The sequence below is a fragment of the Cynocephalus volans genome, chromosome 1, assembly GCF_027409185.1.
Source record: "Cynocephalus volans isolate mCynVol1 chromosome 1, mCynVol1.pri, whole genome shotgun sequence".
NCBI classification, from domain to species: domain Eukaryota; kingdom Metazoa; phylum Chordata; class Mammalia; order Dermoptera; family Cynocephalidae; genus Cynocephalus; species Cynocephalus volans.
Genome location: NC_084460.1, coordinates 90004568 through 90018312, shown reverse-complemented (window position 1 = coordinate 90018312; position 13745 = coordinate 90004568).

Sequence of the window (13745 nt, the reverse complement as noted above, 5' to 3'; positions counted from 1 at the left end):
CCCTATATTATCCTAGTTTTCTCTTGCTCCCATCTCAATGTTCTGTCTTCACTCACATTTCTTGCTTATACTTTTTATCTGTTGAGTTTATTTCCCTAGATTATATCCCATCTGTTGAAAACATTCCGGCTGGATATCGTATTTCCCTCCTTGAAACAGAGAGCATTCTGTTTGAACTTCTTACACTAAAGAATGCATTTCTTTGCATTTTCCTCCCTACAATGTGGAAACTTCTTTAAAGAAGAAACTGCTTTCCTTTTAGTTTTTTTCACTGTGTAGTGGCTGCAGTATCAATTCTATCCAATGATTTCAACAAAGATATTGATCGATAAATTTTTGTTGAATTTAAATGTGTGTACGTGTGTCCCTTGTTTATAATCCAAGCATCTTTACCGACAGGGAGTTGGCAGAAAAACTATCATGAGTAAGGGAGTTTCACAGTTGGTACAAGATAAAGGGGGCATTTTTCTCACCACCATTGGAACAAGAGCAAAGAGGAAACAGATGATTAAAGAATAGAGGAGCAATCTCAAGACTTCTACATTTACTGATCAGGCCACCAAAACTTTCACTTCTGTGGCTGACCAGTGTTTTTTCTTAGGATATATTCTTAGGTGTTTATTTCTCACTCCCACTAAGAACACAATCTTTCCCTGCAGTCCAACTTGGAGCAGCTACACTGAGCTCTGTTCATAGTACTCAGTACCCAAAGCACAGACACAATGCCACATGATGATCAGTGTAAAATTGACAACTGAATTAATCTTTCTAATTCTCAATTACTTAATCTGAAAAAAGATATAATAATAGTGCCTACCACATAGGGCTATGAGAATAAAAAGTTGTTATATTTGTAAAAGCATGATGACTGTATGAATGCATAATAATTATTCAATAATTATTTATTATTGTTGTTATTACTATCAGAACCTACGGTCTTATTTTAAGTTATTTCCACATAGTAAGCATTTGACAATTAACAAGTAATAACAGACATTTTGCCAATATTTGTTCTTCTGAGATTCCTCTGTGCCATAAGAAAACAGTGTCACTTTTATCATTTTGGACAAGATGTGACAAGATGGTACAGTAGGCAGAATAATGCCCTTGCCCCTCAACCTCCCCCCCCAACCCCACCATACATGGCAAAAGGAATGTTGTAGATGTGATTTAATTAAGAATTTTATGGGCTGGCTGGTTCGCTCAGTTGGTTAGAGAGCAGCCTTATAACACCAAGGTCAGCAGTTCAGACCCCCATACAGGCCAGCTGCCAAAAAAATAAACAAACAAATAAATAAATAAATAAAAGGATTTTGAGATGAGGAGATTATTTTAGATTATCAGTTCCCAACATAATCACAAAGATCCTTATAAAAGAAAAAGGCAGGCAAGAGAGTCAATGAAAGCAGAGGTGAGTGAGAGAGATTTGCAGGAGCTAACATGCTGGATTTGAAGATGGAGGAAGAGCCACAAGCTGAGAAATATAGGTGGTCTTTCAGAGTTCAAAAGACAAGGAACTAAATACTTCCCTAGAGATTTCAGAAGAAATGCAGCAGCCCTGCTAACAATTTGATGTTATCGCCATGAGACTTCTGATTCCCAGAGGATTTGTGGTAATTCCTAATGGCAGCAATACAAAATAATACCAGCAATAGGAAACTAAGACAAAGGGTAAAATAATGTGAGAATATAAGATAAGAAAAGGCAAAATGAAGAGAAAAGAAGAGAGATTTTTATAAAATTGTAAAGAAGATGAATTTTCTTGTGACATACTTCCCACACGTGTTTTTACTAAAGGGCAAGCCCCTCCTTGATGGTCTGTTATCTGCTCACATTAAAGTTTGAACAGATGACCTAGCTCAAGGTGGTATAAGACTGAACATTTTTGCATTTTAATAACAAGAAACCCTAAAGTCAAACTAATGATGCTTTAATGATGTAAGGTCATGAAAAACCTGAACATTTGAAGATAATAATGTAGGGAGCAGATGGGCTTTTCATATGTCCCTGAAATTATACATTCTTTTTGGTCATCAGTTTCATATTAGGTAGACCGTGTATTTAAAGGCAATTTATGACTCTTTTTCCTCTTTTTAATTGCAAGCCTGTTTTGAAAAATGTTCATAATACTTTGAACTTATATTTGCTTTAAAAAGATCCATGAACAAACTAATATTTTTTTTTTAATTTCCTGGCCTCCTATATTTCCAAACACCACCAGCTTTCACTTCCAGTCTTTTCAGCAACTGATAATCACATCCAAATTTGAGCTTTGTCATAATATTATAACTGTTTTACCTCCCACAAAGAACTTCTGAAATCATCCACTTTGAAACAATACCCTTTCATCCATTCATCTCTCTCATCTCCACCTTCACTTTGACCCTACTTTCTGCTTCATTGCAGCATCTAATGCTCCATCTGAGTGTAGCTGCCTCTGGCTTCTGATGTTTGCTCATAATCAACCAGGCTATTCCCAACCTTTTGTCTTGTCCCTTCTTGTTAACCAACATGCATGGCTAGAAAAGTCACATAAATGTGTTGACTGGATCTCTAGGACTATTTTTTTTTTTTCCAACTCAAATATTTCCATTTTTGATGCCCACTTTCATTATTCTTTCCTACTTTACTTAACAAAGATTTTTCTTTTCTCTTATTACCTTAATTTCACCCTAATAATAATAATCTTTAGCCCCAGCAAGTAGGTCCCCTACCCCATAATCTTCTCCCTCTTTAAATGCCATGATTGCCCCAAATTTAGAAGTTATTACTGATGCCTTCCTGCACCTCAAACCTATATCAATCATCTTTATAAGAACTATCATTTATTACTCCAAAATATATGTCAGATCTGTCCTTTCTTTTTTATATCTACTGCCACCATCTTAGTCCAGAAATCCTTGTTTCTTGACCTCTTCTCTCCACCTCCTCTTATCCTTTTTTTCAAGCTATTTTCTATACAATACTCCAAGTGATCTTCTTAGAATGTAAAGATCATATGTGAACCTTGCTTAAAATGTTAGAGTGCCTTATTATAACTAGAGTAAAATTCAAATTTTGTTATCTATTATACATGATTATGCATGATCTGATTCCCATCTTCTTCCCCAGGCCCATGTCACGTTCTCACTTGCTCACTTATTTCCAGTCCTACTCAAATCATATCAGTTCTTTCAACAGGCTGTGCCCATTTTCTACTAGAAAGCCTTTACTTATCTGTAGGGTCCTCACCTGGAATGACTTTTCTCCCATTTTTTACTTGACTAGTTTTATCTAATCCTTCAAGTCTCATTTTAAATTTTAACTGTTCAAGGAGGAATTCTCTGTTCACTGTTCTAAAGCCTGATCTACTCTTGCAACTTTCTCTCTCTATCTCAGCCCGCTGTGTATTTTTTCAAGCACATTATCTCTGTTGCTAGCTATAGTACTTATGTTTCCTTATCTTTTAATTTGGTTCCTGCACTGGAACAGAAATCATGCATGTTTCATTTTCAACAAGTCCCTAATGGTCAGCACAGTGCTTAATTTACATATATAAATTCTCAAAAGTGATTTGTTTGGTGGAGGAATTAAATGAAGCCTTCACTTTTATCGTATGACATTGGTTTTCTACGTTGATAGAGTAATAGAAACCATCCATTGAGAATTCTGTCGCATTTCTCTTTTTCAATTCAAATTTCTCTACATCTTCAAATATTTCATGCTCTACAGCTTCAGACAAACACTTATCAAAGCTACTTGAACAACTGGTTTCATCCCTGCCCAGTTTCTCCGGAAGTTTCCTTTTCTCTTTGTATCTTTAGTTTTTCTCTTTTGCCCTAGAATCCCCTTCCATTTGGCTTTTAAGACCCTAACAAATTCATTCCTTAACTGTGCTCTCATCTTTCTTGCTGTTCAATGTCTAATTCTTTGGAAACATAAGCTATGTTCTATACTATTTTACAATCCATTCCATCAATTAACTTGGCTTCTTCCAACAACTCTCACCAAAGTACTTCTCAAAAAAGAGTGATTTATCAATCACCAACCTTTCTGTTAGGGTTGATTTCAGCTAGTTCCTCTACTGCATTTGATTCTGAGGCTGCTAGCTTGAGATTCTTGGGCAATCTTTATCCCTGGTCGAATTTGCTCCATATGTTTGGATACTTTCTCTTCTTTTACTCTAAACTTAGAGTGTGGACTCATTCCTGTTTTCTAACTTGATCTCTTTTTGAACTATTATTACTCCATCAAGCTTTATATCTTCTTCTGTGTTTGTCTCCATGTCAAAGTTTCATTTATTAAGTATTATACTTTATACATGCAAAGTTCTCATTAAACTTTTGTCAGATGGAAGTGACTTAAAGCTTAGCCTGTTCCTAAGCTTTGTTCTTCCAGATTTGAATCTGTTGAGTGGGACTGGCATGGCCATAAGAAAGGGCACTGTCTTGCCCAAACTATCTGCTGATACATGGGATAAATGGAACATAATTTGAGACAATGAACCCTTCTTTTAAAAATCATATAGTCTGCAAGTAAAACAAAATCATTTTCTATAAATTTCCTACATCAGATAACCATAGTTCTTACCTCTCTGTATTAATGAAGAAAAGGACCTGTGAAGAAGAAGAGTGTTAGAGATAGCATGAGTTTTATGCAGTAATTTATCATTCTTTTAATATTAAGTAATAAAATGAAAAAAAGTAATAAATTGGTGGTAAGCAGTTCAACACTGAATTAAAGTAGGTAGACAAAATCTTATTTATACATTTTAAAACAAATTTAAGATAACTCATACAAGGTAGAGCCCCAGTCCTTTTATCACACCCCAAACCCCTCCCCCACTAATACTTTTTTAAACCTTCTGAGAGCCAAAATATCTCTAGAAATACGACTGTCTCTGCTATGTCGATACTGCTATTTCTAATCAAGTTAGAGGACTAGGCTTCAGCCTTAAATGAGTTCTGTGGTATTTATAGTTTCCAAACACATATGGAAGTTCTGTTTTTTTTTTTTTTTTTTTTTGTCTTTTTCGTGACTGACACTCAGCCAGTGAGTGCACCGGCCATTCCTATATAGGATCCGAATCCACGGCGGGAGCATCGCTGCGCTCCCAGTGCCGCACCTCCTGAGTACGCCATGGGCTCAGCCCACACATATGTAAGTTCTAAGGACCCTAGAGCATACAATTTTTATACAGAAAATAAATAGTATGTGAATTGTAAGAACTGATTTGAAATAGGAACAATAGTGATTGGATCAAAGTGGTAGGGTGAGCACATGCATCAGTCCCCCTCAAAATCACAAGATTGCTTTACAAAGAAAGTCATCATAGTTATAAAATGGTAAGTGTCGTAAGTAGAAGAGCCCCGTTGATGTATGCCTAGAAGGTAGAGAGCAGTGGTTTCAGAGACACAGAGAAATCAGGGCTCTGAAATCACGATCTAGATCTTAAGTGAAAGGAGAAAAATAGAGGACATGAAACCCAGGAGAAATTCTAGGCCCAGAAAAAAACAATACGATGAAAAAAGGAGGCCTTGAAACATTAATAAATATAATTAAAATACTGCTTTTAAAATGTCCGGCTTTGGTAGACCCTGGTTATTCTCTTATATGTGCTGAGAGGTGACAGCAAAACTGGTTATTAGGCTGAAGCATGGGCCCTGTTCTCTAAAGTATATGAATAAAAGACTAGAGGCAGAGAAGAGTCTTATTCTGTGCATTCACAAAAATAATGGGGGACAAAATGGAAATGAAAAATGATGAACCTGGGTGTTTTCCCCTGGAATAATGAAGTGGTTCTAACACAGGGAGGATGCCAAAACAGATACTCGGAATGTAGGGAGGAGTGTCCAAGACATGTAACAGCCTGGACAATTATGAAGTTTGGCAACCATAAAATAAGCTACACATATATTCTTCTACTTCACCTATGTCCCTGCCATCCACACATAAATACAAACAAACAAACAAACAAACAAACAAACAAACAAACAAACAAAACTACATATATAAACCAAGAATCACCAAACATCTGAAAAAAACAGCACAGTGAAGAAAGACAGTAAACTCTCAAAAGGATAGAACAGAGCTCAGCAAAACAGTTAATAGAGGAAATGTTCTTTTAAAGTGTAATTAACAGCCTCAATACGATTCTAATACAGAGAATACTGAATCTATAGAAAATGATCAAATTATTGCAAGAGAAATATTGGATATATAAAAAAATCAATTTGGAATACTTGCAAATTGAAGTATTTTTCCAAGGGCAAATTGTCCCTAATAAGAGGAACACATACAAAATTGAATTAGTGACTTAGAAAAGGGAGCTGAGAGATTTTTGAGAAAAAGAAATCTCTAAAGTTGACCAAAATGTCTTTCCAAAAGTCTCAAAATGTTTTACAAAGGGAAAAGATATAAATAATAAAAACTTAAAGCATATAAAGAAAAATTAGGAAGTTATAATATTTACATGATTTATAAAATCCCTAAAGAAAGAATAGAAAAAATAAAGGAGAATAAATAAGAAAAATAACAAGAAATATTTCTCTGAGATCAAAATAAGCAAAAAAGGTTAATTTAAAATGGAGGTTAACAAATTATCCAAAGAGTAGGTAGGATTCTATGCCACACATTCCCTCCAGTCTCAGGTCCATTTTTAGCTGTTTCATATTTTGAACTTCTGCATAATATTTCATTTAAAAAGCTGTTTTGTATTAAAAATTATTCAAAAAATAAATTAAATAAAATGGAGATTAAGCTGAATTACTGAATAATTCATCACAGTATGACATGCTTTCCCCAAATTACAAATTTTTAAGGTAAACGGAGAATCTAGGGAATTCTGTTTGTATGAAAGACTATCAGATTACCAAAAGACTTCTACGAACAATACTAGAGGAAAGTTCATTTTTAATTTTAATGCATTTGACACGATTGCTTAATAGAAAGTAGTTGAATTTGCTGGTCATCAGTAATTTTATATCATGTGTATTAAAGATACTGGCAGAATTGTTGAAATCAAATTTTACGTACAATGTTTACTTCATAATGATAAGAGTAAATAAAATGTTTATATGTAAGATGTATTTCATAAAAGATTATAAAACAGCTCTAATAAATTTTAACATCGTGAAAGGTTATTTACTAAATATGTCTAACTTTATACATATTGTGTTGTTGAGGAATGATGGTTCAGAAAAAATAACAGACTAATCCCCATTAACTGTCTTTATTTAATTCTATTAATTTGATAAGATGGTGCAAAATTGCCTTATATCCTAGAAAAATTAGATCTAGAACAGCAGGCAAAATGTGTTAAAAAAGAAAAACAAGAAAATTGCAAAAACTTAATTCTAATGCCTCACATGTTCAAATCAGAATGTACTATTAATTTCATAATTAAAGTTCTTGAGTTTCTAAAATTCATAGCACTCAGTTTTTTATCAGGAAATATGTGTATTTAGAGGAATTAATAAACAATGTAAAACTTATCAGAATCTAGAAATATAAAATGAGTCCCTTTAGCACTTTCTATCAATAGTTTAAACACAGTTTCTCAACTCTGACTACACATTTTCACTCCCTGGGGCGATTTCATAATTATCAATGTTGAGGACCCAGTCCCAGAAATTCTGATTGAATTGGCCTAAAGGGAACCTCTGAAATGGTGGTTTTTAAAAGCTTCCTAGGAGATCACAATGTTCAGTCAGGGAGAGAACCACTATCTGAAATTCATGTTAGTCACTATCAGCACATGTATACATATATAAATAGCTTGTAATAAATAGCTTGTATTTATCTTTTAAAAATATGTAAAAAGAGGGTATGAGACAGGACCTACATGTCCCCTATCATATTCCTGCACCCAATTCAGTTGCCAACAATGACAAGAAATTCAGTTTTCGGTATTTAGAAGTCAGTCAAGTATTTGTTGAACTGTGAATTGAAGTATCTACTGATGCCAAATATTATTCCTTTGTAATATTCTTCCTCATTGTTTTTAAATGTAAAACACCTTTCCCTCTGTGTAATCAGTATTATCACCATCTGTATTTTCTATATTTGTATAATCACTTTTCCTCCAAAATGCCTACAATTAAAAACATAAACAATGAGAATTTTAAAAATAATCAATGTCCTTTCTGTTAACATAGCTTTAATTTTATTTCATGTCCAAAAGTGTCTTTGCTCTTTCTACTAGATTAGCATAAACACTTTTCTCTTTCCCTAGCCTAAAGTTATCTAAATAAAAATGAAGAGGAAGTGAGTGAAAAATGAGAAGCTGAAATAAAAATGAATATATTGGTGAAGGAGTAGCAAATCCAGGTAATTGAGACTCCTATGACAATAGGATATAAATAGGATATAAGTGTAAAAATGCATTTAATTTTTAATAAAACCATACAAAGAATCATTTGCTCCAATATGTCGATGGATTGGGAAACTCTGCTGGGAGCCACTCAGTAATTAAGGAAAGGGCAGAGTTACTATACTCCTTTTATGGACAAATACTAAATTAGCCAAACAATATCTGTAAACATGGCACTATTCTGTAAACACACCTACAGTTAATTTTGCTTCCCTCTGTTTCTTATGCTACATACTTCCCAGGAACATTTCAGAACATCAAAGCTGAAGATAAAATGATGAAAATTACACAAATGTACAACACCATGCTGATGTTTGATGACTTGTAGAGTGTAAGGTATAAATATGTGTGTTTATACATATGTGTAATACATGCAATATATCTTTTTTTGTACATTACAGATTATGTGAAATCTTTAGTATTAGGTAATAATGTTGGCAATGTAACTTCTGTGAAAATGACCATTTATTTTTTCCAACAGTCATTTCTTGTAAAAATTCTGTTAAAATGCAGCTCTAACACTTCAGTTGGACAAGTGTTTACTGTGCTTACCATAGATACTGTTATGAAGGTTGAATAGAGCAGCATGTCAATCCTGCATTGAAAATGTACACTTTTTCACATGACTGAACACTTACAGTTGTGACTAATCTATCTGTTTCAACAAGTTTAAGGTTTATTTCCTTTTTATAAGCTAATTTTAAAGAAGCAAAAAGAATCCTTTACTTTTCTAGCTCAAGCTATTAGCTCCACAGGATAAACTTTATGGGAGTCAATTTAGACATAGACATATTTGTAAAATACTACTTCTAGAAGGTTAACTGATAAGTTAGTAATATAAGTTTGATTTCTTTATTTAGCTAGAGAAATGATCGATATTGTGAAAATATTTTGTGATTGTTTGGTCTATTTATGTAATAAGTTAGATTGTAAGACTTGAAGTTGTTAGTCTAAATGTATTACAGAGACTAAAAGCAGAGAGCCAATCTCAGGTTTAATGAGATGATTGATTCTCTCCCAGGAACTGGACCCATTCCTGCCAGTTCCACTACAAGTTCTGATACCACAACCAGGATCTTAACGCTTTCTGCAGCTGTCCATCAGGAGTTGGATATTATTCCCTGTAAAATGTCTGGTGTGCATACTAGAAGTTAAAAATATTTGTTAAAAACAAATTCTCCATTTTTTATCTCAAAGATACTTTAGAGATTACCGGAATGATGACTATGTCACCATATTGTTGTTTAACACTCTATAACTTTTTGATTTCGATATTTTGTTTGAGTTGTTTGTTCAGGTTAGAAAATATAGGTCACTCAAAGCCAAGAAGAACCTTCAGCTTGAGAGAGTAGCCTGGGCAAGAGATACGTTTGCAGACAGACAGGCAGACATGTTAGGCCCTCGGAGAATGGCAATGGATAAGAGCTCAAGTTGTCAGAAATTTACAGAAGGAGAATCAGAGGCCTGGCAAGTGGAGAAGACTGAGGCAGGGTCCAGTAGGTTCTTGCCTGTAGAGCAATACCTATTACAGTGTCAGCAGGAAAATGCCTGGAGATCATCTTAGAAAGCAGGATGTCCAGACTGCCGCTTTTCTAGTATCAGCTCTTGCACTTGCCAGCTATACACAGAGAGACAAATATCTTAACCTCTGTGTATCTCAGTTTCTGCATGTGTAAAATCAGAAAATAAAAATACATCTGTTCTTGTCTAGAAGAAACAGAGTTAAGGTATGCAGCTGTAACATGATGCATGTTAGCTATTATTATGGTAAATAATTTACCCTCTGAAATTAGACAAATAAAATATGCTTTTATTTTCCCAATTATGTTCAAATTTCATGGAAATATAGGCATTAAAGTGAATTTAGTCAGTGCTTTTACTCAAGGAACAATTTATTAAGAGTTATTAGTCTTGATAATTGTTTTTCTGTACTTAAAATGAGCTGAGGTTGACACTTCAGTCATATGTCAAAAACAGTTGGCCCAAATTAAATAGAACCATAATTATTTAGTATATTCAAAAAAAATGAAAATCTTAAAAGTGGGGTTACATTAGATGTGAAAGTAACCTATAGAGCATAGAATTCTAATATAAAGACCCTGACCTTGGGTTAAATGTGGGAAATAAAAGGATGATGGTATTCAGTGAACTTAAAGATATCATTCAGAAGGAATTTAGGATAAAATTCAAAATAGGCTGAAGAATTCATATAAATCATAAATAATGCACCTAGGGAATTACAGATATTTGGGTTATGTAATTGCATATTAATATTTTTTTAGGATAATTGCTTGAAATGAAATGCTAATTTCCTTCCCAGAGAAATCTTTATTGCTTCTGTTAGAGACAAAATATTAGCTCAATTGGATTATTTTAAATGAGCAGGGTGATTATCATGCACATAGAAATTATTAGTGAATATTAGACCCTGCAGTATGATAAAAAGAATGGTGGATTTGAATCAGAGTTGAAGAGCATGTCTGGGCTTTGCTTCCTTATAGCAATATGGCTATATGCAAAATAATTCATTCCTGTCAGCCTTTTTTGTAAGTAAAATAAATAATTATTCCTATTTTTATTTCACAATTTTAGTTATGGCAACATGAAAACATGTTTACAGGTCTTTTTAAGCATTAAAACTTTATCAAATATAACCAATAATAATTATTATTATTTTGCCTTAATTAACCAGGAAAATCAATACAATTGGTCCATCATGATGTTCATTTTAAAACCAATTATATCCATCGGCGAATACTTAATGATAATTTTAAAGTATTTACAACTGAAGGAGATTGTTCTCAATGATCTCATACAACTCAGATTTTAGATGAATTTCAGCTAAATCAGAAAACAATTTTTCTAAAAATTTTAAAGAACTAAATACTTAAGTTTTTATTTTAAGTTCTTTCAAAAACTGAAAATGTGTAATTCAAAATTCAGACATTTTAATATAACATCAACTAGTTGAGGAATAAACAACTTAAGGGAAAATTGAGGTGCTCCACACTAGTGGACAAACCATGTTCTAAGGATATGGACCATTTCTTGAAAAGAAAATCTCAGTCCACTGAGCTTAATATTAACAGATATAAATTCTCCAGTTGTGTAAACATTATCCAGTGATTTTTTGTAAGGTTAGTTTTACTTTCTTTATATAATCATTTTAAAGGAAAGAGAAGTCATCCAAAACATGCCTAATAGCTCATATTCAAATAAAGCCAAAAGAAGAATTTTGTATATGGATGTCAGAAGTAATACCAATTCACTGACAAGTTTTACTTGACATAGATAAGGTTATGCATGTAGAATATTTTAAATTACTCCTGAGTGGCAAGCAATTTAGACCACAAGAATCTGTGTATTCTTTCTCCAAACACATCTTTCATGACACTTTTGAAATCTACATATGTGTGCAATTTTGTTTTTAGAATGAACATTTTTATTGTTGAATACATGAAAAAAACTTTTTGCTTCTCTAAAATTTCATAATAGTCTCTTAGTGAGGTAGAAATGTTGCTTAATCTTCTTGTTCTGTCTCTGTATGTCTTTCTCAGTGTAGGGTGCCCACTGAGCAGACAGTGAGCCATATGACCCCATCCCTAATGTCAGTTAATGCAAAATGGGAGATTCTGATTCACACTTGACCAACATGTTTTTCTACCTATGGAGTTGGAATTTATATAGAAGATAACTCAGTTCTACTTATGCTGTGTTGACACTAGAATGAGAAGGACTTGGCCAGACAAGCAGAGAAAGAAAATAGGAAGAGGGAGAGAAAAAAATATAGAATCAGACTCAAAGCTCAACTGAGAGAAGAAACCAGGTAGCTCTAGAAAGAAGACAATATCCCAGCAGATTTTCAGTTCCATGTAAGTCCCAATTATACTTTCTGCTCTTGGTTTAATTGAAGTGCACTTTCCCCCTCATGTAAAGCTCCCATTTTCTGTTCAAGCCAGTAGGAACAAACTGATTGCTTTCAACAAAATAACTTGCCTCAGGAATAAAAAGGCATCGTCTTGCATAGTTCATACATTTGCAGTTGAAGAAACTGATGTTGTACAGAACCCAAGAGGCAGATTCACAGGCCACGCTACTTGTTAGTGACGAAGCTATATTAGGACTCAGTCATTCTATTGCTGTTTTCTTTTCCAATATTCTTTTCATGTAGTCCATTCTGTTTGTCTTCATATTATTTCACTGTTTAGATTTCTCTGCTGTCTTTGCTGTCCTCCCAACTAGATTTTATATGGCTTAAGTCTAGCACTGTACATTTTAGCAAAGTTGAAGTCCTGCAATTTGTTGAGGAAAAAATAACCCCAACGCAAAATACCATATGCATTTCACAAGTCTTCAGTGAGGAAATATATTTCAGAGTACATATTTTTTAAGTGTAGGGATTTTCTTTAACCGTCTTGGATGATTGCACTTTTACCATTACTTTTGAACAGGAGGGCTCCTTTGAAATGGAAGAAATTATATAAGATATGTAGCTCATTAAGTGCTAACAGAAAGAAGAGAGCAAAGGATTCACTCACTCATTCATGAGGAATTCTTACAAATTTCCTTACAAGGGAAGCCTACAGATTCAGTGAATACAAAACAAAATCCAACCAACAATCATTTTTAGCATCTTACAATCAAGATCAAAGCCTTCTAAAAATCCAGCTGTGAGTTTCTTTTAATTAGCTCGCTACTCAGTATAACACATAGTGCAAGTATTCCTTCTTGAATAGCTTCCTTGAATAATGCATCTGGGAGTATAGTCAGTTGAGCATTGATGCAGCTGGGTAGCTGAAAAGATGGAAATCAAATGTGAATTCTGATGAAGTAATGTCATTTTGAGCCTTTCATATTTCTTCCCCCCTAAATTAAAAAGAAATGAAACCTCGAGTTCAGCTGGTTCACTGCCTACTCCATGCTAATTCACATTTTTGGATAATAAAAGTATTTTGCCCAAAAGGATAGCTAAACACAAAATTCTATTTTCTCACCTAATGGTGAGATTTTTTTAATGTATGGAGCCTACAGAAATCTGTTCTGATAATATAATAGTTGACCTGTTTTGTGAAGTGAGGTGAACATGTCATTATTGCTAAAATAGTTTAACATTGCTGTAATTCCTCATTGTGAAAAGTTATCTCATCTAAAAAATTTGTTTATAGTATGTTTAGTTTCAATGAAGATTCTATTGTAAAAAAACTGTAATGATTATTCTGGGATAACTTTTCATTGTAAAATAATATCAGTAAATTTTCAAAGTCTGTTTTTTCTCCACATACATCTAATGCAATGAATGTCCTCAGGAATTTAACAAGTTGATAACATCAAAATCTCAAACAATAAACCCATGAAATTCAATTAATATAATGACAATATCTCCTTATTCTAGTTA